Source organism: Nomascus leucogenys, chromosome 4 (genome assembly GCF_006542625.1).
Source record: "Nomascus leucogenys isolate Asia chromosome 4, Asia_NLE_v1, whole genome shotgun sequence".
In the NCBI taxonomy this organism is placed as follows: Eukaryota; Metazoa; Chordata; class Mammalia; order Primates; family Hylobatidae; genus Nomascus; species Nomascus leucogenys.
Window position 1 is genome coordinate 126,838,688 of NC_044384.1, and position 25,562 is coordinate 126,864,249.

General features: G+C 40.5%; 1 protein-coding gene and 1 long non-coding RNA gene across 5 annotated transcripts in view; one reads left to right on the forward strand and one right to left on the reverse strand.

The window, feature by feature from the left end:
• Positions 1 to 378: 378 nt before the first annotated feature.
• On the reverse strand, positions 379 to 6,291 carry LOC105738180. Its single transcript, XR_001113941.2, has 2 exons — positions 5,888 to 6,291; positions 379 to 861 (listed from the first exon to the last, which is right to left on the reverse strand). It is a non-coding gene; the product is annotated as an uncharacterized LOC105738180 (long non-coding RNA).
• The window catches only part of THRB (thyroid hormone receptor beta), a 386,080-nt gene continuing 364,983 nt past the window's right edge, over positions 4,466 to 25,562 (forward strand). For 2 of the 4 annotated variants that reach the window (XM_003256767.3, XM_003256766.3), the window contains exon 1: positions 5,340 to 5,728. The gene's annotated coding sequence lies outside the window, so the exon portion shown is untranslated. Of the gene's footprint in view, positions 5,243 to 5,339; positions 5,729 to 25,562 lie in introns of those variants that run through there. The other 2 variants (XM_030812255.1, XM_030812256.1) reach the window with 2 other exon arrangements.

The window sequence follows — 25,562 nt, forward strand, 5'->3', positions numbered from 1 at the left end:
TGAACAGAAGTCAGCAAGTGGTAACTGACCATTTTCTAGTTGTTCATAATTGTGCTAGTACCTCAGAGAGCTTTAATAGAATAACTCAGATAAACATATGACCATCAATTTCACTCCTATGAATATGCCCAGGAGATATCAGTGCACGTACCACAAAAATAATTGTTCAAGAATGTTCATAGCTGCTTCATTTGTCATAATCCCAAATTGGAAACAACCCAAATGTCCATTAATTGGAGAATTAATAAACAAATTGTGGCATATTCATATAATGTGATGTCAAACAGAAATTTTAAGAGAACAACTTTCTAATCCACACAATAGTGTGGATTCATCTCAAAAACATTGAGGGAAAGAAACCAGACACAAGAGAAAACACACTGTATGATTCCATTTATATGAAGTATTTTCTATCTTGTTCTGGGAGGTGATTAGACAGGGATGTGAACATGTAAAAATTCATTGAACTGAACATTTAGGTTTTATCTATTTTACTGTACATAAATTACACATCGACTTAAAAAAATTATCACTCTGAACATTTTTAGCCCAACATTTTGCTTTGAGCCTATATTCATATTAACGCACTTAGGTCTATTTTATTCTTTTACCTGTATTTATTTAAGGAAAAGATTATTTATACTGTGATAGAGTTTGGCCTGGCTGACAGGTGTGTTAAGGGAGCACCAATTACTGCAACAATTTAACACTTGCCTTTCAGTGACTCAACACAAAAGAAGTTGATTAGTTAATCTCGGTAATAGTTCAACATGAATGCTCTAGTCCTCCTCCACATGGTGATAAAATACTCTTCCAGATTGTGGCTTACTAGTTCCCGCCCAGGGCCTCAGAATCTTCTACCTCTAGTTAGAAAACAAGGGAAGAGAATGTGATTAGGGAGTTTTCTAGCCAATGACATAACATGTTTTCTTTAGGGCTCTTTTGATCGTCCCAGTGCACCCTAGTTCCTTAAGTGAAGGGCTAGAGAGATGTCTCATGACTGCCAGAACATGCTCACCTTTTCCAGCCTCATGTGTCTATCCAATAACTCCTTGTGTTGCATATAGGTAGCATGATGAGCTGGTTAAGAGTATACCCTCTGTCACCCATTACCCAGGCCTGAGCTTGAGCAGATTATTTGATCTTCCTAAGTTTTATCCTTCCTAAGTTTTAACATCTGGAAAATGAAGTACATAATAATACTGTTTCACAGGGTCCTCTGGCAAACTTTAAAAGATGTATGAAATATTTAGGACAGTACCAGAAACATAATACATGTCTAATACATGTTAGCTATGTTATGTACTCCTTGCTATAACTAGCCATGCCAGCATGTGTACTGCATCTCCAACATGCCCTAGGTTTCTACCACAATAAAGGATCAAGTTCTTTCCCCATGGCCAGCTTCATGGGCATGTGATCTGGGCAGTTGCATACAACCCATGCTGGGAAGGGCTTGGTGCTTGGGGCCTGGCACTTCATTTAATGCTCTGTTGTCACCATAATGAAATTCCTAATAATTTTATCTTTGAACTTTTGTAAGTGAAGGCTGATGGGACAATGGAGCATGTGCATGAACAGAGGAAATACAGATAACATGCATAGCTGCTGCCATTCTTTACTTGTTCCACTCCCACATAGCATTCTTGATGCCCCATGAGCACAGAATCCCTGTGGGCACACAATGTGTGGGAGTTCTGCAAAACTCAAATTGAGTATGAGGTGAGCATGTCACATCAATGACTAAGTGAGGACATCGACAACCCCAAAATGGGGTTTGCCATGCTTTCCATTCCAACCAGAACCTGATTTGGATGCAAAAAGAAGGTAATAACCAAGGAAACTTTCTCTGTTTTTTCTTATGTTAATACTTCTCTGTAACCACTTAGTTTGAAAATGATGACATAGAAGGAAAGAGAAAGATAGGGCAACCTATAGTTCCTTTTCCTTTCCGGTCTCCCTTATTCAAAAGTAAGCCAAAGGCAGAGTGTTGGTAAAAACAGGCATATACCAAGATATGAAATAAAAAGTTTTGTGCTGTGAATTAGAGTGTACTTGAATTAGATAATTTTGACCCTGTCATCTTGTCCAAGAAGCTGTCTTTCCTGAAGGGTTGGAGTTCTTATCCAGCTGCTATGGACCAGAATCACTGGGGCCCTCATAGAAAAAATAAGTTCCAAGAACTAACAATGAACAGACAGAATCAGAATCTCCAGGGCTAGGTCAGGTGGCTGCACAGCCAGCTTGAGAAGTAGCTGAATAAGTAAAACAATACCAGTGGTTCCAGTCCCAATACTCCCTGGCAAAATGTGGTCCATCTTCGATGGATTGGTTCAAGTGCCACCACTTTCCATGAAATCTTCCCTGATTTTTCCCTCCCCTCATGCCCACGTCTCTAACTCCCTGACCCCAAATCCTTTACTATATATTAATTATCTTGACATCTAGGACATTCTAACTTGAACTTTGCTTCTCTGAAAAGACTCTGGTAACACTGAGGGCATAGCAGGGCAGGGACTAGGTTTAGGCAAGTGAGGCACTCATCCCTGGTGTGAAATTTAAGGGGATGTCAAAAAAGAAAAAAAAAAGCCTCAGTAAATCAGGAGAAATATTTTAATGCACTATTTTAAAAATCAAAATTAATGCAACAATTATTCATGATGAACAATATATCAAAATTTTAAATAAAGACAGGCTCAGATCCTGCACTTGTACCACTGGCCTCACTTCTGCCCAATCTGAGCCCTATGAGGTTCTGTTTCATTCACTTTCTTACCCTAGTAGTTGCTAAATAAATAAATATATGAATGAATTGCTTTCTTGAACTGAGTCATCAGCTTAAAGGTATAGATCCTGGTAATGAGAATGTCTATGGTGAAATATGGGAATGGGTCCTGGAAACAGCCTTGGTGTGCCCTCTCAAGTCAGCTGGAATACATGACCACATAATCTAAAGTTTGAATAAGTGTTCTTCCTTCAATCAGGTCATCACGACATTCTCCTCCATTGTCCTATCTTGTGTAAAACCAGAAAAATAAATGCCATGATCTCTTGGTAACCCTTCTTTACTATCATCATGCAGCCTGTAGGACAGCCCTCAGAGGTCCTGTTCAAAATGGAACCCTAGTAGTTCACGTTATCATTAACATTGCAGTAAAACTGCCCTCCCCCATTGTTATATAACATTGTTACCACCACAGTCTCATGAATTGTTTGAATAATGCCACACCCTTTATTTATTTCATGCTTTAATTGGCTCATTTCTGAATTTTCTAGGCAAAATCAGAAAGACAAAGCCCTTGAACAAAGAGAAGCAACAGCTTTTTTTTTACATTTCATTTTGTCCTCTGTATGTCTCCTTCTTAAAGAATTTAGCTCCAAGTTATACACAAGAAGAGAAAAAAAATTAAAAGTTCCAGTAGGCCGAGAGGCCTATGATCCACCGTGTTGAAGGAACATTTGCTTCACCTCACCCCCCCACTCCCCCCGCGGTAATACTAAGTTGTTCGCACGCTGTGAAGAAGACCCGAAGACTAGGGTGTCAACTGTTGGGGCCTACCTGCGCCAGACTTCTTCCTCAGTGGCCAGCTTTTTCACCCCCAGTTAGCCACCAGGGGGCCGCCTGCTTGGAACAAGTGGTGTAGACGCCACAGCTTTTCTCCAAACCAACCAAAACATTCCGGGGCAGCTTTGGAGCAAAGCCCAGGAACTTCCCTGCAAAGGAGAACAGCTCTCCAACTACAGAAGCCTGCAAGTCCTATGGTGCAGCCTTATTAAGAGTAGAGAAGAAAGCACGGATTTCTCACCGAGGACCAAAGGGAAATGGCGTCTCTGGGGCCTGCAACTTTCTTAAAAGTGCATCGGTGAAACCCTGCTCATCCAGGGGGGTGGTTGTTAATGCTGTCAGCAGGGGTGGGGGGGCCTCTCACCCCTTTCCCTGGGACGCTCAGAAGAAGCGAGAATAAAACATACATGTCACTGGCTGGAAATCTAGAGAACCCTCCAATAAATAACCTATACATTGTCAGGCAGCTGAGGATCCATATCGTCATAACTCTATTATATTGCGTGTTACACGAATAGATGTAAATATTAAATTATGATGTCGGAATTATTTTAATATTGCCTATAAGAAATTAATTGTACTCTGTTGTCAAAGTAGTTTTGTTGCAACTATAGTTCCTTACTGACTACCTTTTAGCTGTGTGAGGACTCGGTATTTTCCAAGTATCCTTCTAGCTCAGAAAGCAAGTCTCTTCCTGGTCTCCAGGACTTAAGGTCGGAGGCATTTGAGAGACTTATATTTGCCCGGGAAAGATCTCTTGAAGAGTATATATTATTTTTGTCTTCCTGGTTTTATCTATACATTTCCAGGGCAAAGACAAATTAATAGGGCGGCCGTTCTGGGACCTGAGGAGTGTCTCAGCCCTGTACGCACCTCTCCCACGATATGCATAATGGCGGTGGGGGCGAGGGTGTCCTCCTTACGGGCAAGCCAGGCACGTCCCAAACTTCCATTCTTGGGGTGGCAGTGGTGGTTAAGAGAGCCGCCAGATGGCCGGACCAGCGGAGGCCCCAGGAAGAGCCAGAGCGCCCTGTCTTCCCGACACGCGCCACAAGTGGTTTGGGAGCGGAGGGAGGAGCGCGGCGGCACGGGTCGCGCCGGTCGGGCCGGGCAAAGAAGGCCGGGACGTGCTCCTGGAAGACTCGCCCTCCGGTCCTGGTGTCACTCGTTCCCCATTCTTTCCTCTTCTCCAACTAGAGTAATGACGCCCAAACCCGCACCTATGCGCGCAGGCAATCCGGTGGGTGGACGCGCGGCCACCAAACCCACAGAACCGTCACCACCCCGGGAGGGCACGGCCGGGATTAGGAAGAGGGGGAGGGCCCACACCTGGGGAGGCAGGTGCGGAGGCGGCCGGCCGGGGGACCGCGAGTGCGTAGGACTCGGGGTCGGGGTCGGGGTCGGCAAGCCTGGTGCTGTGAACGCGTCAGAGCGCTGACCCGGAGCCTGGCAGGGGGCGTCAGTACCGGCTGGGCAGCCCGGGGCGGCGGCGGCGGCGGCGGCGGCGGGGTGTGCGGCCAGGAGGCCATTTCCTCGCTGCGCCCCTGGCGGAGCCGGGTTTGCCTGTTCTTGGCCGCCGCCGCCACCGCGGCGCAAGTCGGACAGCCGTAAGGGCTGGAGGGGAAACCAGGTCACCGGTTCGCAGACGCGGCGCGGGGCAGGCGCCCCGGGCCCGGAGTAAGACAGCGCCCGGGGAGCGGGCCGGGCCGGGGCGGGCCGGGCACGCGGGGGACCCGGAGAGGCGGGGACTCTGGTACCCCAGCCACACTCGCTTCCTACGCCTATAAAAGTGGAGAGACCGGGGAGGTGCGGCGCGGCCCTGGCTGCGGCCGCCTCTCTTCGCCCAAGGAGTTGACATTTTGCAGGACTCGCGCGACGCCCAGTCGCCGGCGCTCCCCGGGACCCCGCCGCCGGGAGGAGGGGGCGGAGGAGGGTGGAGACTGCGGGGCTTGGCCAAGGAAGGCGCACATCCTCGGGCGGGCGGCCGTGACGCGGCGGGGATTAACTTTGCATGAATAATGTGAGTGCGCTTGGAAAAGAGACCTCCTGCTCCGCGGGCTCGGGGCAAGAGCCCGCAGGCTACCTTCCCCGGGCAGGGGCGCTCAACCCAACCGGCTCCAGGGCACTGGTAATTTGGCTAGAGGACCGCGCGGAGGCAGCGGGGTGAGAGGAGGAGGGGGCGACAGTTCCAACTGTCCACAGGGTGGGCGGGATGGTGACGGAGTGTCGCAAGAACCCGGAGGGGTGCGGGCGGCTAAGCCGAGCGCGCGCGGGCGGGCAGGCGGGTGAGCGTGGGTGGTGGGGGTGTATCAGCCTGATTACCTGCCTCCGCGGGGCTTCTGCGCCCCGGATCTGGGAGGAGGTGCCCTCTCGTGTTCGGGCACCGCGCGGCGGCAGGCTGGGAGCTACGGCGTGGACAGTGGTGGAACAGGGTGGCCAGGCTCTGTTCCAATGGCAGCGGCTCTGTTCCTCAAACCCCAAGCCCAGCTGTTGACATGTTCTTGTGAAATGGAGTTTGGCATCCTCAGCGCCGAACCCAGTGGAAGTTTCCATGATGAGGAAGTTGTGTGACATGGGGGTTCGGAAAAGGTTGGCAGGCCAGGGGGGAGGGTTAAAGGGACTGTGGGTCTCCCATCCCCCCTTTTTCGCCTGCCCCGGAACTCCGGGGCTTGGAAAGGAGAATTATCCTGAATGTTGGCGTGCGCCGTGGCCGGTGCCTGGCGACTGGGCTTCTCTCCGCCTCCTGGGGGCTTGGCGGGGATTTCGCTAGCCTCCTGGGTCGCGCTCCTTCGCTTTGCTTCTCTTGGCGCAGCATCTTCCTCTGGGTCGCCTCGAGTTGGTTGTGATACCAGTTGTGCCAGCTGTGTGACCTCCACCCCCTCGGAGAAGGACTCATTTGGGGGAATTTTCATTCTTAGTGGATTTTGCCCTTCTTAGCGGCAGTTGTCACTTTGGGGGAGGATTTCCCAATGACCATTGTGGGATTATTATTAGTGCTAATTCTTAAGCCTTCTTATTTATTTTAAGGAGGGGGAGGGAGGAAATGAGATCAATTTTTTTTAAATGTACAAGTTTCCCCAAATGGAAAATTTTAAAAGAAGGATCTAGAAACATAACAATTCATAAAGTGAGTCAAAGAAAGGAAAGAGTTTGCCTGAACAGCCAAGTTCAGATTCTCCATTCTCCTTTCTCCACATAAATTTAGAATTTTTGAAGATTCAAACACTGTGTAATCAGTAAATATATTTGAAATACCTTCTTCCTCAGCACGTTATTGGTCTTGGGTGCTAGTGAGATTCAGTTTTAAAGACCTGTTTGGAAGTTCAAGAAATTAAGCATTCCTTGCACAGTGTTAATATCAAGCACAGCAGTTTATATAATGATAAATGTATTAGGTAATGTAGACCTGTTGGGCAATCTTCACATTACTTGGCCTTAGTTTAGTATGCTTATTTAAATTGTAAGAATGTATAGCATGCACTGCACTGCAAAGAAATAAAAATTGCATTTTAGTATATGTGTTCATGATTCATTCTGAATATTCAGTGACTGAACTGCTCCCCAATTCACTTCTGCTTAATTCTTTCTAATTCCGAAATCAGTCAGAGGCTAGGAAACAATGAAAAACGTGTTTCAGTGCAAAGTATTTTAAGCAGTTGATGTTTTTAGGATGTTTTCATGCCAGGTGGCTAAGTGTTTTAATTGAGTCAAACAGAAATTCAGTACCAAGTGATTTGTTTGGAGTATTTTATACAAAGACATTGGTGAACGATCATTTATTATTTGAGCATGTTAAAGAAATACTAACAGAATCTATTTTTACCTGATCTCAGAGGTTTATTATATATTGGAAATGAGACCATCTGCTAGTAAATACAGTTTGGCTTTATTTTATAGCCAGTGAAAGTGAATAATACTGAGTATAGCTACAGAACTGGTTTTTTAAAGTGAAATAATTCCTGTTGGCATTACAATGCAAAGGTACACTTTTATTGACATTGGAATATTGTTACATAAAGCAACTGACATTACGAAGAGGAATGAATATTCCATGTCTCTCCTTTCAGTTTCTTTGTAGTAAATTCTGCCATAATTAGAGATGAATTAAGACACCTTCTTTTTAATCCATTATCTTTGGGAAAGGTGATTTCTTAAAATCGCCTTAAAAGCAGAGAAAGTTGTGGATTCCTTTCCTTTCCTGGGGTTTTTGCAGTTGTTTAAAGCATGAGTTGTGTGGAGCCACAAATGGTATTGCATGTTTCTTTTTTTAGTAAGCCCATCTTTTTGATGGAAATCAGAGTAAAGGTGATTGGTTTCTTCAGCCGGGTCTTCTCATTCTAGTGTAAAATTATGTATCACCTTCTTAGAAAGCCGTTCCCTGACCACTTGAGCAAAGGCGGTCCCTCATTCCTTTTCAGACCCATCACACTGGTTTTTCTGTTTGTTTGTTTGTTTTGTTCTTATTTTTCTTTCCTTTATTGTATTTGCAATCTGAATTGTTCATTTCAATTGATGCTTATTGATCACCTGTCTCCTTGCCTAGAATATAGAATCCATGAGCACAGGACTCTTGACTGCCTCACTCACTCTTATTTTCCAGCATCTAGAACAATACTTGGCACGCAGTAGGTGCTGGATAAATCTTTGGTGAATAAACTAATGATTGTGCCCAAATATTATGTTCTCAGAAATACCTGACTACACATCCTAAGTGGGTGCCAGTTGGACATGCCAAGATCTATTCTGTGTGTATGTGTGTATGTGTGTGTTGCACACATGCCATGCTTATATGGTTCACTCTTTATTTTTCTCTCTCTCTCTCTTTCTTTTTGAAATAAAAGCTGGCCTTCCATTCTGTGTAGTGACAATGCAAAGAGTTATTTCTGCGAGTTCCTCCTAAGGGCATTTGCCTTGAATACATGGAAATCCTCAGCAGCAGAATTTTTCTGACATGTTATCTTGATCCCTGGAAGACATTGACCTTCAACTCCCTGAATTTCAGCAGAATATGAGTTCCAGAAGCATTGCCAATGCTAAGAGTGAAATTCCAGGGACTAGACTTCACTGGGTGATAGCAGTGTCTTCTCATTCAGCAGGTCCTGGCAGTGACTCTGGCAATGGCAGCCCTAAGTGGACCAACCAGTGCATGGTGGTACAATTTGGGCTGCGAAAGTGGTGGTTGGTGAGGGGGCAAAATGTAATGGTCAGGATCCAACACAAGATAGAAATAAATAGGTCTTGGTGATAGATTTGAAAATAACCTGATAGTTATCATATGTTATTAGTTAAGTCAGCCAGCCTCTTTTTGCCCTCTTTTGCCGCCTCATAAAAGTATTCTGAACCAAATGATGGTGGGAAATATTGCATTATTTGAGTTTTCAAGTGACCAGAGCATAATATCAAAGGAGTCATCTTCGAATTAGTTATTCATGGAAACTCTTGCCAATTGAGAGCAAAAGGAAATTATAATTGAAGATTATGGTGATTTGTTTTTGTGTCTAGAGTATCGACTTTCATATGTGTGTCTGAGTAAATGCATAGTAAAAATTTCACAAAATCAGACTTAAAAATGGGAGGGGAAGAAAGATCAAAATCTTGTAGAGGAGGGAAGATAATTAAACTACAATCCTAAGTGCTTACTGCTTTAGAGTATTTAATTTGGCTCTGAGCTTCTTAGTAGTAGCCAAGTTAACAGAAAAAAGGGGGTCTGGAGGTGGCATGCATTAAACTTGTAAGGATGACACATGTAGAGTGCCTGCCATGACGCTTGCCAACTAGTATATACTCGTATGAAATATCAAATTGTATCATGGATGATACTTGAACTTCAATTCTACATAAAGCGAAGTCAGGTTCTTTATATGATCTTGTCTTTTACCAACTCTGGAATGGAAAAAAAAATGCAGAAGACATAATAATGAAAAGTAACCCAGTATGTTTATTGTTGGGGGCCTGAGCTACTATGGCCTATCAGTGGAGATTCTGGTGATGAATCCCAATGCAGAAATAAAGCTCAGGAAACCTAGAGGAATGAGTGGTTACCACACTCTGTAAGCTAATTTTCCCAAATATCTAGTGTCTCAGCCAACTTTTAATTAGAGCAATTTGAGAGGACAGGACAACGAGGTACTTGAAAATGACCCTATGGCCATAAACACCCCTGAACATGTAGCCCCTGATGCTTTGGGCTTTATATAGCTCTTATCATCCTGCAGGGTAGTTTGTTTCCATTTCTGTTCCCACCTCTAAGTTGTGATGAGGCACGATGCGTGGGTTTATTCATCTTTGACTCCCCATAGCCTAGCAAAGAGCTTGGTACATGGGCACAGGTGAAACACTGTTGGAAGAATGAATGGAAGGGTAGAAAGGGCAGTGCTTCTCTTTCCCTTCTGGGTTGGTATTAAGTGTCATATTTGGACTTGGATTTGTCCAGAGTGTGCGTTTGCTGCCTGCGTTGCATCATATGTTCAGATCACAGCTGTCTGTTTTGCTTGAAGGTCTTGTTCTAGTGTCAAAGCTCGTTGAGCAATGGATGGCAAGTTAACTCCTTGCTTTATTTAAAGTCATTTTGATTCTTTGATTTGATTCCTCATTCAGTCTACAAATATTTATGTATCTACTATGTATCTGGCCCTGCTAGACATTTTTCAGTTTAGCATGCAGCCCAGTGACCTATGAGACAACATATTAATACAAAAGGATTCTGAAATTGTCTCCACTGTGATGAGATGGATATACCTATTGGAGTCTCTCATATGGCCCCTAAAAATAGTTATTTTATATCTGAGGAGGTGATTGTTTGTGATTTCTATAGCCCATGTATATTAATGTGAAACATTAATATAAATTCCATTAATATAAATTCCAAAAACATAAATTCCAGTGAGATTCACTCAAGAATCTCTTGTATCCAAGTAGTAGGGGAGTTGAATATATTTAGACCAGTGAGTTTCTGATTTAAAATGTTCACTCTCCAATTTGAGTTCCCAAACTTGTTAGTCAATTTTGGCATTTAAACAAGTGGGGGGGAGTACCCAAATCACTGAGTCACAAGTAATATATTTCCATATCTTCCTCTCAGGAACCTGGCCAACTGACAGCTAGAATAGTGATCTATGCTCAATGCTAATGTTGTTTGGTCCCTACTGTCCTAATTTCAAAGGACTTTGAAGTCTTTATGTACTGGCAGCTCTTCTTGTGCAGTGCTATTTTTATTGAGTTGAGAAACTGAGTTCTGCTGTGAACTTAAGGATCTTTTCCAAATAGCAAATCAGGGGAGTCTGGAATTAGGACCTAAGAACCTTGACTGTCCTGAGAACCATACTGTAGCTTTTCCATCATGACAGTCAGTCCTAATAATCTGATATACTCCCTGGAAGGTGTTTCTGATAGATGTAGATGTGCTTGATAATAGGGCTCATCTCCCTTGCTCAGACACATTAAATTTGCACAGAAGGCAGATCTACCTGTAGCAACCCAGAATACCTGCATTTGAGGCTTTTGCAAGAAGATAATCTGTGATAATCTTGTACTGTCTGCTGGTCAGTGCTTACCAGAAATTAAATGATATTGGTATAGTGGTTTAAATCTTTTTTTTTTTTTCTTTTCTTTTTTTGCGACAGAATCTTGCTCTGTCGTCAAGCTGGAGTACAGTGGTGCAACCTTGGCTCACTGCAACCTCCACCTCCTAGGTTCAAGGGATTCTCGTGCCTTAGCCGGGATTACAGGTGCATGCCACCACACCCAGCTAATTTTTGCAATTTTAGTAGGGACAGGGTTTCACCATGTTGGCCAGGATGGTCTCGATCTCCTGACCTTGTGATCTGCACACCTCAGCCTCCCAAAGTTCTGGAATTAACAGGCATGAGCCACCACTAAAATCATTCAATTGATTTTATTGAAATTATTCTAAGAAGCAATATTTTTTATTTAAAAAATCTTTTATGGCAACATAATTTAAAGGAACTTAAAAACCCTCTGTGATACCATCTTACCGCTTTATGTGCTAAAAGCAAACAGTTATTTGCTATTTGTCAGACAGTGCCTTCTGTCTATTAAAGCTATTTTTCCAGTTACTACTCATTCATTTAAGGCAGTGAAGGGTCTTGAAGTATTTTTTTTAGCAGTTAAGAAATATTGAATTGTATCGAATAGCTTATTTTATTCTAGTTATTTGAAAATTACTGAACAGTGGACAATGTGCAAATCATTGACATCTGTCTCAGATCTTCTGAGACAATCGTGATTTAGAGATTAAAAAAAAAAAAAAACAGAAGGCAAATTCATGGTCCAGCTCATCACAATGAAGAAACTTGTGGCTTACATATCTCAACTTACGTTTGTCTTGCTGATCTGCATGTTTTATCCAATTTTTATTTTTCCTAATCCTATTTTAACAAATACTATCTATAGTTTATTCCTTATCATATGCACACATGCACAAACAAACACCTCAATACATACGTGCGTCTGTGTTCTAAGACTGGACTGCAGACGAGGCATATGTAATTAGGAAAGGACTGGTCTGGACTGAGTTGCTCATTCAACTTCCTACTTCCAAAAGAGGGTCTTCAGGGAGTCATGGCTTCTCTTCCGTGATCAAGAATTTAGGCATTTATAAGAAAGTCATGAGTGATGAGTTTATTAAAACAAAAGTGTGGACAAAGGAATGTAGACTGAAAGCAGGCATATCTTCTTTATTTGGGAATATACTTACTTGACTCCGCTGGAGGCTCAAGAATGTTTGTGATGAGGAATGTTGAGAAGATAGTCGTGGTGTTAGTAGCATAATATATGATCCTAACATTCAGGAACCTGTTGAGTATTCTAACTCTTGTGACATGTTGTTCGTTGGTTCTCAAGATGGTTCAGATATACTTCTTCCCTTTGCCATTTGTTTCTCTTGGGATTCTGTTTTTTTCTGATTTCATCAATGTCTACACAAAGCAGGTGCTCAGAAAATAATGACTGATGATAGCAATCATAATGTTTCTTGGGCTTGGTCATCTTTTTGCACATTTCTGTCTTATAGTCATAAATGTCTTAACAACTGGCATGTCCATACGTGCAGAATCTGTCTCTGTGACAAGTGTGTGTCATGTTCTCACATACAGTAGAAAAGGCGCTGCTCGTCTCTGGCTTCTGCTATGATTCCCATGCTCAGCTTCTAAATCACAGTGAGAAATGCTACAGTCACCCTGATGTCCCAAGCCACAAACCCTGTCATTGTTTTCAGTCCCTTCTACTTGCTCCTGAATATGTTGACAGATCCTGGTCTTATATTATTACTTTTACTGCTGTATTTGTTTATTTTACTCTAGGCTCAATTATCTTTGGGAAATCTTGAGTTTAAAAACTTGTAAAAGTTTCCAGAGCCTATTTTTATACTAGCATGCATTATAAATGTCCAAGGAAGGGGAAAGCAGGTAGCAAAATTCATTTGATCACCATTTTCTTTGTGTGTGTGTGTGCGTGTTTGTGTGTGTCTAAAACCTTAAGTGGCAAAAGTTCAGCACAGTAGGTTGTGAGGAAAAGTTCACTATATCACACTTTTTAAAAATCAGGCTCATATGTTTTAACCTTTTAATACAGTTCACAAAAAGTGATAAATGAGCAGTATGTAGCACCACAGCAGAACCTTTTTGCTTTTTCACACACACACACACACACACTCACACACCCCTAGCAACTTGTGTACAACACTGGTTAATACTGCCTGTTGTTGAAGTGTTTTGCAAGAATGTAAAAGTCTTGCTAAATTTCTGTCCCTTTGAAAACATTATAATCATAATCTTTCCTTGACTTTCTTTCTGCTGTTTAGGTGTATTAATTTATATAAGCTGGAGAATGGTTTATTTCTGCTATATTTCTGTTTACTTTTAAAATTTTACCTAGGCTTCACTGTAATTTCTGCTATACTTCCAACATCTGGAGATCTAGAATAAAGTACTTATATCTGAATTGTAGCTACAACAGGGAATAGAATAACGTTGTTTAGTCTTGTGTTATTTTTCTTTAAAAAAAAAGGAACCAAGGGAACCTTACACAGAAAATATTTTTTGAAACAAGTTAAGTTATGACCTATGTAGATGATGAACCTATACATTTGTCCTGTAATATAGCAGTTATAAGGGATTTCAAAAGCATCTCATCTCCTTGAGGACTTGTGAAAAAAAAAAAACCTGGGCATCTGGCTTATTAATCTGTCTCCCACTCTATGGGTTCATAAACATAAGGTATTGCTAAAGTGAAGGCATGCACTAGAATGTGGTGCACAGGCATTCCTGTATTATTGATTAAGAATATGTGTTTCGATTTATCTTTATTGAAGTTGCCACAAAAATCAAGCCTTATAATAAGTAATTTTTTTCTTCTGGAGTCTGTCCATTGGTCACAAATGCATGGGACATCTGCCAGGTGCCAGACACCATGGTAGGTGCCAAGACACCATGGTAGAGCATTTAAAAATTCTTGTCGTATGGATGAGATGCTCAGAATCTTCTAGGGCAATCTACAGGAGGTGATTTAGTGCAGGGTAGTGTTTCTCAGCAGAGGTACTATTTGCGTTTTGAGCCTGGTAATTCCTCTGCACTATTGGCATTTGGGGCCAGATAATCCTTTGCTGTGGAGGGCTGTCGTATGTATTACAGGATGTTTAGCAGCATTGCTGGCATCTACCCACTATATGCCAATAGCTCCCCCAACCCTCCAGTTGTTACCATCAAAAATGTCTCCAGATATTGTCAGATGTCTACTGGAAGGCAAAACTGCTCCTATTGAGAACAGCTGGTGTAGAGGTTTGGAACTGGGGCCGTGGAGTGGGAAATGTGTGGATTTGTATGCTGGTTTCACCTGGCTTCATTGCATGTGTTCAGTTTCCGCATCTATAATATGTGGAGATTAAATGAAATAATATAGTGCTTGACTCACAGTCAAGTATTTCTAAATATTAGCTATTTATAGTAGTGGTAGCATTAATACTTTACCAGGCAATTAAAATATTTGTAAGTCCAATGACATAGTTAAGTACAATGTATATTGTGGGAACCCATAGGGGTGGGAGGGTTCTAGGCAGAAATAAATATTATATACATACGAAGTGAAAGTAAAACTATGAAGCATTTGGAAAATTGTAAGGAGCCCAGCCTGACTCATGTGCAAAGGACTATAAATGAGGCCATTGGAGCAGGCAGGAGCCAGATGGCAAGGACCTTCCTGGGCACAATAAGGAAGATTGACTTTGTCTTGATAGCTTGAAGAGACTTAAGAATGTTCAGCAAATCAGATTTTTATTGTAAAAGAGTTCTTTGGGATAGGTCTTGAGTGAGAGAGAGACTGGAGGTGATGAGCCCAGCTACAGACTCTTAGAATAGTCCACTGAGAGATGATGCCTGCTGGAGCTGAGGCAGTTATATATTGCTGTGATGTCTTTGGGAACAGATTTCACTTTCTCCGAGATGTGGCAAAATTTTTCTAATTTAATTCCAATAATGAATATTTTTAGCAAGCTAGCTCTACATTTGGGGGATTTTCAAGTTTAATTTGAAAGCAGATTACATGATAGATTCTCTTTAAAATGTTTTCAAGTGAAGCTTAATTTAAAGACCATCTCACAGCCTATTCATAGTTGAATATTACTTCAAGGGTTTCTCTGCCATTGTATGTACATGCCTATAGCTCCTCTGTCTGACAGAAACATATTTCTGTATGATTACATTGAAATAACATTGACATTGTCGTGTTGAGATTCATTATTTAGTGTGAAGCGTTTCAGTATTTAATGTTAAGTGATTTTCTAACTGATGGGGATTTTATTTCTTTAATGATCAAGATCAGAAATGGATGAAGACAATGAATGAATGAATGCCTAATTAAGAATAAAAATATTTCAGACAAGTCTCTTGGCTTATCCGAGCTTTAATTTTTAGTCATAAAATGATACTTGTAGGTATATTAGATAATCCCAAAGTTATCTTTAGACCAGGGATTGGCGAACATTATCTATAACAGGCTATATCATAAATATTTTAAGCTTTTCAGGACACACAGTCTCTGTTGAAACTCTCAAGTCTGCCATTGTAGCACAAAAACAGACATAGACAATATGTGAACAAATGGTGTGGCTGTGTACCAATAAAATTTTATTTACAAAACAGGCGATGAGCTATAGTTTATTAACCCCTGGTAGCCCAACACTGTCTAACAGAAATAGAATGTGAGCCATATATGTAGTTTAAATTCTTCTAGTAGCCACATTATAGATAAGTGAAAAGCAACCAGTAAGGTTAAGTTCAATACTATATTTTATTTTACCTAATATATTTAGAATATTATTAACATGTAATCAATTTAAAAATATTAATAATATATTTTACCTTTTAAAAAGCACTTTTGATATCTGGTGTGTATTTTACACTTGCAGCACATCTTAATAGCCACTTATGGCTAGTAGCTACTGTAATTTGATGACAGGACTCTAGAGTTAAAACTCTGGGATTCTATCAAATTCCTTGAAAAAGTAAATTATATCATTAATTCAAGTGATTGAGACATTTTCTTTTTCTTGCCAGATATATTGGTTAGTAAAACACCATCTACACTCAAAAATAAAATAAAAAATGCACAGTAGCTCAAACAAATGGAAGTTTTTCACTCATGTGAGTTGAAAATTGCTGTTCCTGATTGATTGATGGCTCTGCTCCACAGTGATTCAGGGGTTCCTCTGGTCTTGGGCTCCTCCATCTTCAGGACATGGCTCTGAGATCGTGGGCTCATTGCATCAGACCGCTGAAAGGGGAACCAGAAAGTGAAGAGTACGCTGGCTTCTTAACCACCTTGGCTCGGAAGAAACACATAATCACTTTGCTCGCATTCCCTCGGTGAGAACAAATCACATGTCCCCTACCTAAATGAAGTAGGATGGGATGGGAAATATAGTTCCCACTGGGAAGCTGCTTTTCAGCGGTGTCTCTATACTGTGGAAAGGGGAGCAAGAATTTGGTGAGCAGTGAGTTGTCTTTGCCACACTATGCTACTATTTTTTAATTCAATGAGGTAACTAAGTTCTACTTTTTGTGCTATACCACCCTCCTATCTGACCTAATTCTGTTTCCTTACTTCCTTCTCACCCTTATGGGGTCATCTTTAACCTTGCTAGACCTGGTTTTACCTTTTTGTCTTTGACCATCATTTTTATTTCCTTGATAAATCTATGTAGTTCATAGTATGCAAAGAGTGTTGGGAACTTGCTGATGAATCCTCATATCATTATCAGCAAATTATTAACATGCTTTTGTTTTTTTAAAGAGAACGAAAATTTAAAATAGATATGTCAGAAAGCAAAGGCCAGACCTGATTCTTGGTGTGTTGACAGAGGTACTGAAGCCATTTTTCGTGGAATAATTTTATAAGAGTTTTAGATTATTTAAATAAATGACTTTACATAATATCTTGACTTAAAAATACCAATTTTCCTAATATTTAACCTAGTAATTACTCTATAATTTGTTACTATAATAGGACACACACTTTTCTAATCCAAAAGAATATTTGCTTGTTTTCTTCCCAAATTGTAAGTGTGTTTTATTAAATACTCAGCCAGGTCTATAGAAATGAAAGAAATATGAGGGACATGAATAATAAAAGTGAGGTAAATAAAAAGAACAAAGAAAATCTTTTCTTCTAACTATGCATATTTTACCTTTTTTAAAACATTATCATTTTATTATTATTAAATATTTTAAGAAGTAAGACACAAAGGACACATGCATTTTAGATTATTAAGAAATAAGACTAACCAATGATAAGAATTATCATGCAGAGAACATATACAAGAAAAATAAACAGTATGTGTCTTTCTATTTGACTGGATAAGGCTGTCTTCTACTTCACAAGCCTATTTCTGATTTTAAATATTTTTATAAGGAAAACTTGCAATATTAAGAAGTTAATTCTGATAATGTCACTCAGGTACAGAATCTAGCCAACTATTGATATCCCAAAATAAGTGAGAAAGAATGCTCTCAATCCCCAGTGTATTTGTGGTCTGTGATTAAGGTCTCTAGGACTCAGCATATCCCACAGCAGTGGGCTCCAATTATGTCCTATTTTAATGCCCTGTCATGGAGCAGGGAAGAGAAACCCCCTTCTCTTATTGGTTGAGTGTATTGTAAGAGGGTGGAAGCTGGGGGTCATGGGTCCTGGATTGGTTGGGAGCTAGGACATTGGAGAGAGAGAGAGAGAGAGAGAGAGAGAGAGAGAATGAGAGAGAATCAGGAGGTGGTGTTGAAGGGAAGGGTAGGCATCTACATCTGCATTGAAAGGCAGACTGAGTTGGATGCCTGGCTTTGCCACCTTCCAGCTATGGTCTCTGGCAAGTTTAATCTGTTTGAACTTCAATCACTCTATCTGTGCAAGGGAAATAATGTTGGTATTTACTTCACAGCACTGTGGAAGAAATTACATGAGATAATGGCTATAAACTGCTTAGCCAGGACACAGTACCTGGTGAGTGCTCAATACATGGAAAACAATTTTATACTATTTCATTATTATGGAAGTAGTAAAATTAATTTTGTTAAGTACATTTGTACCTTGGAGGTATGGAGCATGATTGTCCAAAAGGCAGGAAATCAAAGAGAGAAACCCAGAAGTCAGACTCCAAATTTACTCGATCATTTTGCATAAGTTATTCTTTATTTAGTTTTAAATTGTTACTATCTGTTTATTGATAACAATCTCTGTTTTATAGATGACCTAGTATTTTTCAGCCTCAAAGATGTGTGTTCTGTGGTCAGTTGTCCAAGTTAATGATCCCTCAGGGTTTGCAAAAGGTAAGAATAATAGGCACTCAATTACCTGCTCAGGATTCCCTTGTTCTGGATTTTTTTTTTTTACGGTCCATATTCAAACTTTTGTCTCTTGGAGTCCAATGCATATTTTCCCCCACTTATGTTTCAGTCTGACTTCCCAATATCCTCTATTCAAGGAGCTCCTGAAATCCTGCCCTGATTAATTAGAATTGAGATTAAAATTCTCTCTGGTTCTGCCCCACTGAAACATGCCACTCCAGTGACACTTTCCCTCACCCCTTTGTCCACAGGTAATATTACATGTTTAGTCACTTGCTATATATCTATATTTCTTCACTGTTCAGTGTCCACACCCCTTATTTGTCAATGAGATATTTCTTTGCTAGATTTTAAGTTCTAAGAGGGCAAGGACTGTGTGTTAAACAAGTTTAGTGCAGGTTAGAAGGCAAGCCCATCAGGTAGGTGCTGAGTAATACTTTCCTGATGTTTTGACCAATCACATGTAAGCTCATTTCATATAATTAGGATGAATCTAATTTTAAAATGAGCAACCGCGTGTCCTCAGATGAACTAGAATATACACTTACAAGGCCCTGCTGTCCTGCATTATAAATAAGGGAATAGGTTGTCCTGCAGAAAAGCTCTGCTGTTGTTTTCTTTTTCCGTTAAAAAAAAAAAAAGAAAGAAAGAAACCCAGAAACCCATCCACACACATAAGAACTGAGATAGAAGATATTCTCAATTCCTCAACTGAGTTGGGAAGAATCATGGCCCCAAAGTGGATGTTCTCTGCAAAGATGAAACCTAGAAAAATCTACAATCTGATGATTTGTAAGGAAACTTGCTTAAGAATGGCTTATGGCAAAAAGACCCAGAGCTTTGTGGCCTGATTCTCCAACTTGTATAACAGCAATAACTTCCTTAGGTGACAGGTTCAAATTTCTGCAGGGATGATATTGTGAGACTGCTCAGAAAGTATCAAGCTCCATCACTTTTTAAATTTTCTTTTCACTGATAGGAGGAACTCCTTGGACACAGAGCTCCTGTGGCAGCTTTCACAATGCCTAGCTTTCTTTGGCCTTTTATTTCTTAAGATTTTTAGTATCTTAGAATTCCATTACCTGGAGGATGAGTGATTGGACATTGCCCTGAAGGGATTTTATTATAAAGTTCATTTCTCTTCATTGTCTAGCAGTGTTTTGAAATAACTGTTTCATTTTGGCTCTTTTGTGGTTTTAAATCCCCACCAGCAATTCATTCAAGTTTCATTTGAACCATGGCAGTTGTCACTCTTCCTCTTCGCCTCTTAGAATTATAGTAAGAGTCCCTTCTTGGAGTCAAGTGTTGTTACTCATTAGAATTCTTGTACAAGTTTGACTTTAGGGACATTGGCCCTAATAAGGAGTATGTTTGTGCTCCAGAGTCATTTGATCCCTGCCATCCTTGAGCAAAATATGTGGTTTTGCTTCTTCTGTCAATGGGAGAGAATAAAATGTTCCTGAAGTTGTATTTCTAATGGTCTGAAGGAAGTGGGTCCTCTGAGGATTCTGTGCTTGGGACTTTGGGGATGGAAAAATTGGCCAATCTCTAGTAATCCTGAGGCTCTCCTAAGGGAAGGGATACTGTGGATCCAGAGAGCTCTTACATCAGAGAAACCTGAGGATCATCTGCTTTCCAGTGCAATATTCTTTCAAAAGACTGGCCATCAGTTTGGGCTCCCCAGAAGCAAACTCTGAGATGAAAATTCAAGTGCAAGTGATTTTTAGGGGGGAGGTAAAGAAAGTACCAGTAGGAAATTGGGGAACAGCCAGGAAGGGGCAGCAGCCAGTAAAGTGGGCATTATCAAATCGGTTAAGCATTGTGGGCACCTGGAGCTTAGTCACACTGGGGGACTCTTATACAGCATGGAATGCTTGTCTCGTGGTTGACCCATCCTAGAGGCAAGGGAGTAGGTATTTATTCACCAAAATCTGTCAGGCATTTGTTGGGGACTGCCTCCAGAGGCAAATGATTCCCTGTCATTTCAGGACTATCACTTGGGCAGCCAAGTGATCCAAGTAATCCTCTAGGCAAAGGAATGCAGGTGTTGGCAGTCAGAAGACAAGGTGGTGGGCGCTGAAATGGTGCCATGGGAGTATAGTCAAGGCACCAGCAGCATCTACCAGCAGGGCAGCCTGTAACCCCGACTTCCACCTGAGGATTGTTGGCCTCATTTGGACTTTTGCATGGTTCTCATGAGGGGCAAACTGCGTTTAGCTGGAACACTAAGCTGACCACACCAGCATTTGATTTGGGATCTACTAAAGAGGAATCCCTTGAAACAGGAGTCACAGCCAGATCTCCCACTGCCTTCCTCAGCCCCACAATCTTCCTCCCATACTGTCTTCTTTTTCTAAGACCTTTCTTTCCACCTGAGACAGCCTACTGGTCATGGTGTGTGCATGCTCTCTCTCCTAATAGCTTCTGTTCTTGTCTCTACCATGCCCCGTGTTCCCCTGGAGCAAGGTTTCTCAGCCTCAGACCTGTTGACATTTTACAGCACATAATTTGTTGGGGGCGGCGGGGGGGCTGCCCTGTGCAATATAGGATATTTTAGGATTTTTTTTTTTTTTTGAGACAGAGTCTCACTGTGTCCCCCAGACTGGAGTGCAGTGGCGCAATCTCAGCTCACTGCAAGCCCCGCCTCCCAGGTTCACGCCATTCTCCTGCCTCAGCCTCCTGAGTAACTGAGACTACAGGCGCCCACCACCACGCCAGGCTAATTTTTTTTTGTATTTTTAATAGAGACAGGGTTTCACCGTGTTAGCCAGGATGGTCTTGATCTCCTCACCTCGTGATCCTCCCACCTTGGCCTCCCAAAGTGCTGGGATTACAGGCGTAAGCCCCCATGCCCGGCCACATTATAGGATATTTAGCAGCATCTCTGGCTTCTACTTACTGGATCTCATTAACACTGCTCCCCCCATACCCTGCCACAGTTATGACAATCAAAAATTTCTGTAGACATTGCCTAGTATCCTCTTGGGGGCAAAATCATCCCTGTTGGAAACCACTGTTTAGACTTTAGTTCTACCTCTTAATCTCTCCCCACCCCCTAAGCTTTTCATCAGTTATAGCTGCTCTTTCATCATGATGATCTTCGCCCTCATGGGGTTGGGGGAGATATTTCCAAATCTGGAAAATTGGAACATTTTCTCCAGTTGATTCTGACACACCTCCTGCTCCATGGGCCAATATTCTACTCCACCCAGAAATCACGAATCATTGTCCTACACTTGTACTGTCTCTCTCACCGCCTCTTCCTATCCTTCTCCCCTCTTTTCCTCTGTCTCGTTTTTCTTTTCCTTCCTTTTTTCCCCATCTGCATTGTAAACAATTGTAATTTGGAGAATTCCACTTTTCACTTCTGCCTCTTTTTTAAATGTTTCTGCTCAGTACAATAAAGCGAACGTGTTATGGCAAATTAGCTAATAAAGTATATAGTAAGATGTGACATTATTTTTAAAATTATGTTCATCCATTCATTCTTTTGTTATCAAATATTTATTCAGCATCAAATATGTGCCAGATGCATGCTTAGGTACAGTAGTGAACAACATATTCCCTGCCCCTCCAGATACATACAAAAAATGATGACATAAAAGATAGCTTCCTCAAAACTAAAAATATTTTTATTTTATCAATATATGCATACTCCAAAATCTGGAGACTGAAAGTACAAAAACCCAGTATTGTACCAGAAACAGTTACAATGACTGGCTCAACATTTCCTAGTTTGGTAATTCTAACTATATCATTTAGAATTATGAAATGATGCTTTGAATGGTAGGATTTACTTCTTCACATTAAGACATTTTTAGGAACATAGACCATTTTGACAAGTGAATTTCACAGTTTAAGTTCCTTAAATAAAATGTTAATACATATTCCACACTCTTTGTTTGGATCCTCTTTTGATGGTTTTCTGTAATCAGTTTCTGCTTTGCCTGATCTAGTAGCTGTCCACGTATTCAGGTACTATTCCTAAGTAGCTTTCAAGCAATCAGAAACAGGATTGCATTGCTTGTACTTTTTTGGACGGGTGTAGGTTATGGAGAAAGGAAATTGGAAAAAGATCACAGAGAAGTTTATAGTGGTGCCGATGTCACTGAGAGATCTACTGACCCAATGTTGCCTTCTTTTGCTGCCTTGTGTGTGCTGTACATATCCTGTTTTAGGACCCTTGTTTTGGCAGTGTTAGCTACGAAGTAGTGGAATGTCCCATGCAGTTATTTCTGTATTTCTGTTAGGTCTGTTCCTCTCAGTCTCCTCAGACTGACTTCCATATCCTCATTTCTCAAGAGTGTGGTGCCTCCAGACCAGCAGTATAAGCATCACCAAGAGTTGATTAGAAATGCAGAATCTAGAGCCCCAGCCCAGACCTGCTGAACCCCGGATCCGCATTTAAACAAGGTCCCCAGGGGATTCGTATGTATTCGAGTTTGGATTCACTTTGGAGTTTGAGAAGCACTTTTATTCTCCTCCTACTTTTCTACTTCTAATGAAGTTTAAAAACTGCAGAAAACAAACTATGAAAGGATTAATGTAGTAACCCTGTTGTGTACTGACTAACCCATTATACTTAGTTTATTGTTTTACAGACTTACCTGCCAACACATCAGTGGGCCTTGAATTAACATAATAAGTCACGATCAACAAAAGTTTTAAGTAAACAGACTAAAATAGAAAAGTATTAGAGTATATCAAATGTATTTGAAACATTTGTTTCATTCAAAAAATGTGAAACCACACACACACACACACACATGCCCCTTTATATGTATGTCCTGGATCATGATTGCAAAATGGAATTCTGACTGGGGTTACAGTAAAAAAAAAAAAAATCTTGAAAACCACTACCATAAATACCCGACGTCTCTTTGTATATATTGGCCAGTGTTCAAATGCAAGCATTTGATGATGCTTGTCCACATGATTGAGATAATGAGATCATTTTCTTCAGTTGAGATTCTTGAATGAGATGTCCAAATAGCAAATAGAACGTTAAAATGGTCTCAAATGCAAGGCAATAACAATAAGAATTTTAATTTTTTTCTTAATTTTAGAAAACAATGCTCTATCAGATAATTTCTCAAAATCCCAAAAAACATACCTTTAATGAAACACTCATCTTAAATCAAGAGAAAAACAACAAATGTAGGCTGCCCAAAGGACATTCATTAACTTGAAGGGAATAATAACTTTGAATCCAAAAGAAATTCTCCAGGTTATGAGAGACACAGGATGTTCTCAAATTGGTAGTGCGGTTTTAACATTTTTAGAAGCGTAAATGATACAAACTTGCAACTAATTTTTTGGAATTTTAATCATTTACATTTCTTCAACACTCATTTAGCTTTGCAGATTTAAAAAGTAAATTTTTCATTTTAATTTTTTTTGTTTCAGTTCCTCTGATTGAAGATGGCAACCATTGAAACAATACCTTAAAAATTTAAAAGATTATACAAAATTAACAAACCTAAATGAGTATCTAAATTTAGATAGTAAAACTTTTGTGTTAATTTGTACATTTGTAGCAGTAATCCCTCTGAAGCTGTGAACACCCTGTAGAGGGAGAGAAAACCAAGTTGCTCTTCAGGTATGATCTGGGTGAAGCCAAGCCTCAGAGAACCCTTGGAGAGTCAGATTTCACCACTGTGGGAAAGAACTAGTCCATGGGGTGAAACCAAGGTGGTTTGTGCAGCAGGGTGCTAATGCCAGGCTGAGACACAGTTCCAGGGCGATCTTGCAGGCAGAATCTGTGCCAGACAATGAGTTGTCTCTGAAAGTGCCTTTGCACCCGAAGAGCAGCAGCTGGGTGGACCTAGCAGCTCCTTCTGAGCTTCCCAGCTGTGCCCTCAGGCCCTTTGCTGATATTCAGGGCCTCAGATTTTCCTGAAATGATTGTTTACTTGAGAGATTCCTTAGAAAGACCTGAGTGAGTTATTTAAAGCAGTATTTTATTAAACATGGTTTTACATATGCTTTTAAGGAACTGTGAACATGTTTTCTTTATTACCTTTTGTAATCAGGATGTCTGTTATATAGAATCTTTATTCGACATTTTAAAAAAATTGATGGTGTTCATATACTGTAAGGATGATATGTTTTGGGGGAAATTTTAAAATAATTTGCTTGATAGTGAAGATGAGATACCTGGTGTTCTCACATAGGTATAAGTGTTACGGTGTGTGGTTTTGCTCGTTTTTAAAAAACTGTCATGTTTAATTGTTCCAGAACTAGTCACTAGTAGTGTCATCTTCTTGCTAGTGCATGGCCTTTCAGATTTTATATCTATCTATCTATCTATGTTGACATATATAATTTTCAAATTACACACATATATACACACATACACATTATATAAATATACAGAAAAACAATTCTAACACTGTATATATATTGAGTATGTGTAATTTGAAAATTAGTGTAAGAAACTATATTGAAGATATTACAAATGGTAGCACTTGTAACAACTTCTTACATTTATTTATTTCTAAATAAGTAAATTATAGTTCTTCAATATTGTGTTTGATCATTGCAATTTTCATAAATTATTTTTATTCTACAAAATAAAATATTAACTTAAATAATATCAAGTTATAGCTATTCGTATTTGTTATGATATATTTTAGCAATTTTTTGCTCACTCCTTACTTCATATTTCAGACTGTCACTTTTTGTTGCATGATGGTTACAATTGTAGAAAGCAGCCCTGTTGCCTTCAAGCTAATTAGAACATGATGAATTTTGAGGCCCATGCCAAATAGAACATTTTGGTTTTAGAACATGAGGTATAGAATGCCACATATTAGTGTGGTAGTTTTCCTTTGTGATTTATCATAGATGTAATGTTCTTTCAATTAAAAAGTGCAGTTCATCATATTAAGTCATTCTCCTACCTACAGCGTATTGGACAAATTTCGTATATACTTTTCAATTAGTAAGAAAAGCAAGTATTTCAGCAGTCACCTATCTGATACAGGTCCTCACAGTTGAATCAGCTGTGCCCATCTGTAAATTATGTTTGAGGCTTGAACTTTTCCCTGTACTTCCAGTTCCATTATTACCTACGTGTAGCACATATGGTCTGCAGCAGTCTTCTGAGCCATTGAAAAATTAAGGATTTGTTTTTAAATGAACTATCA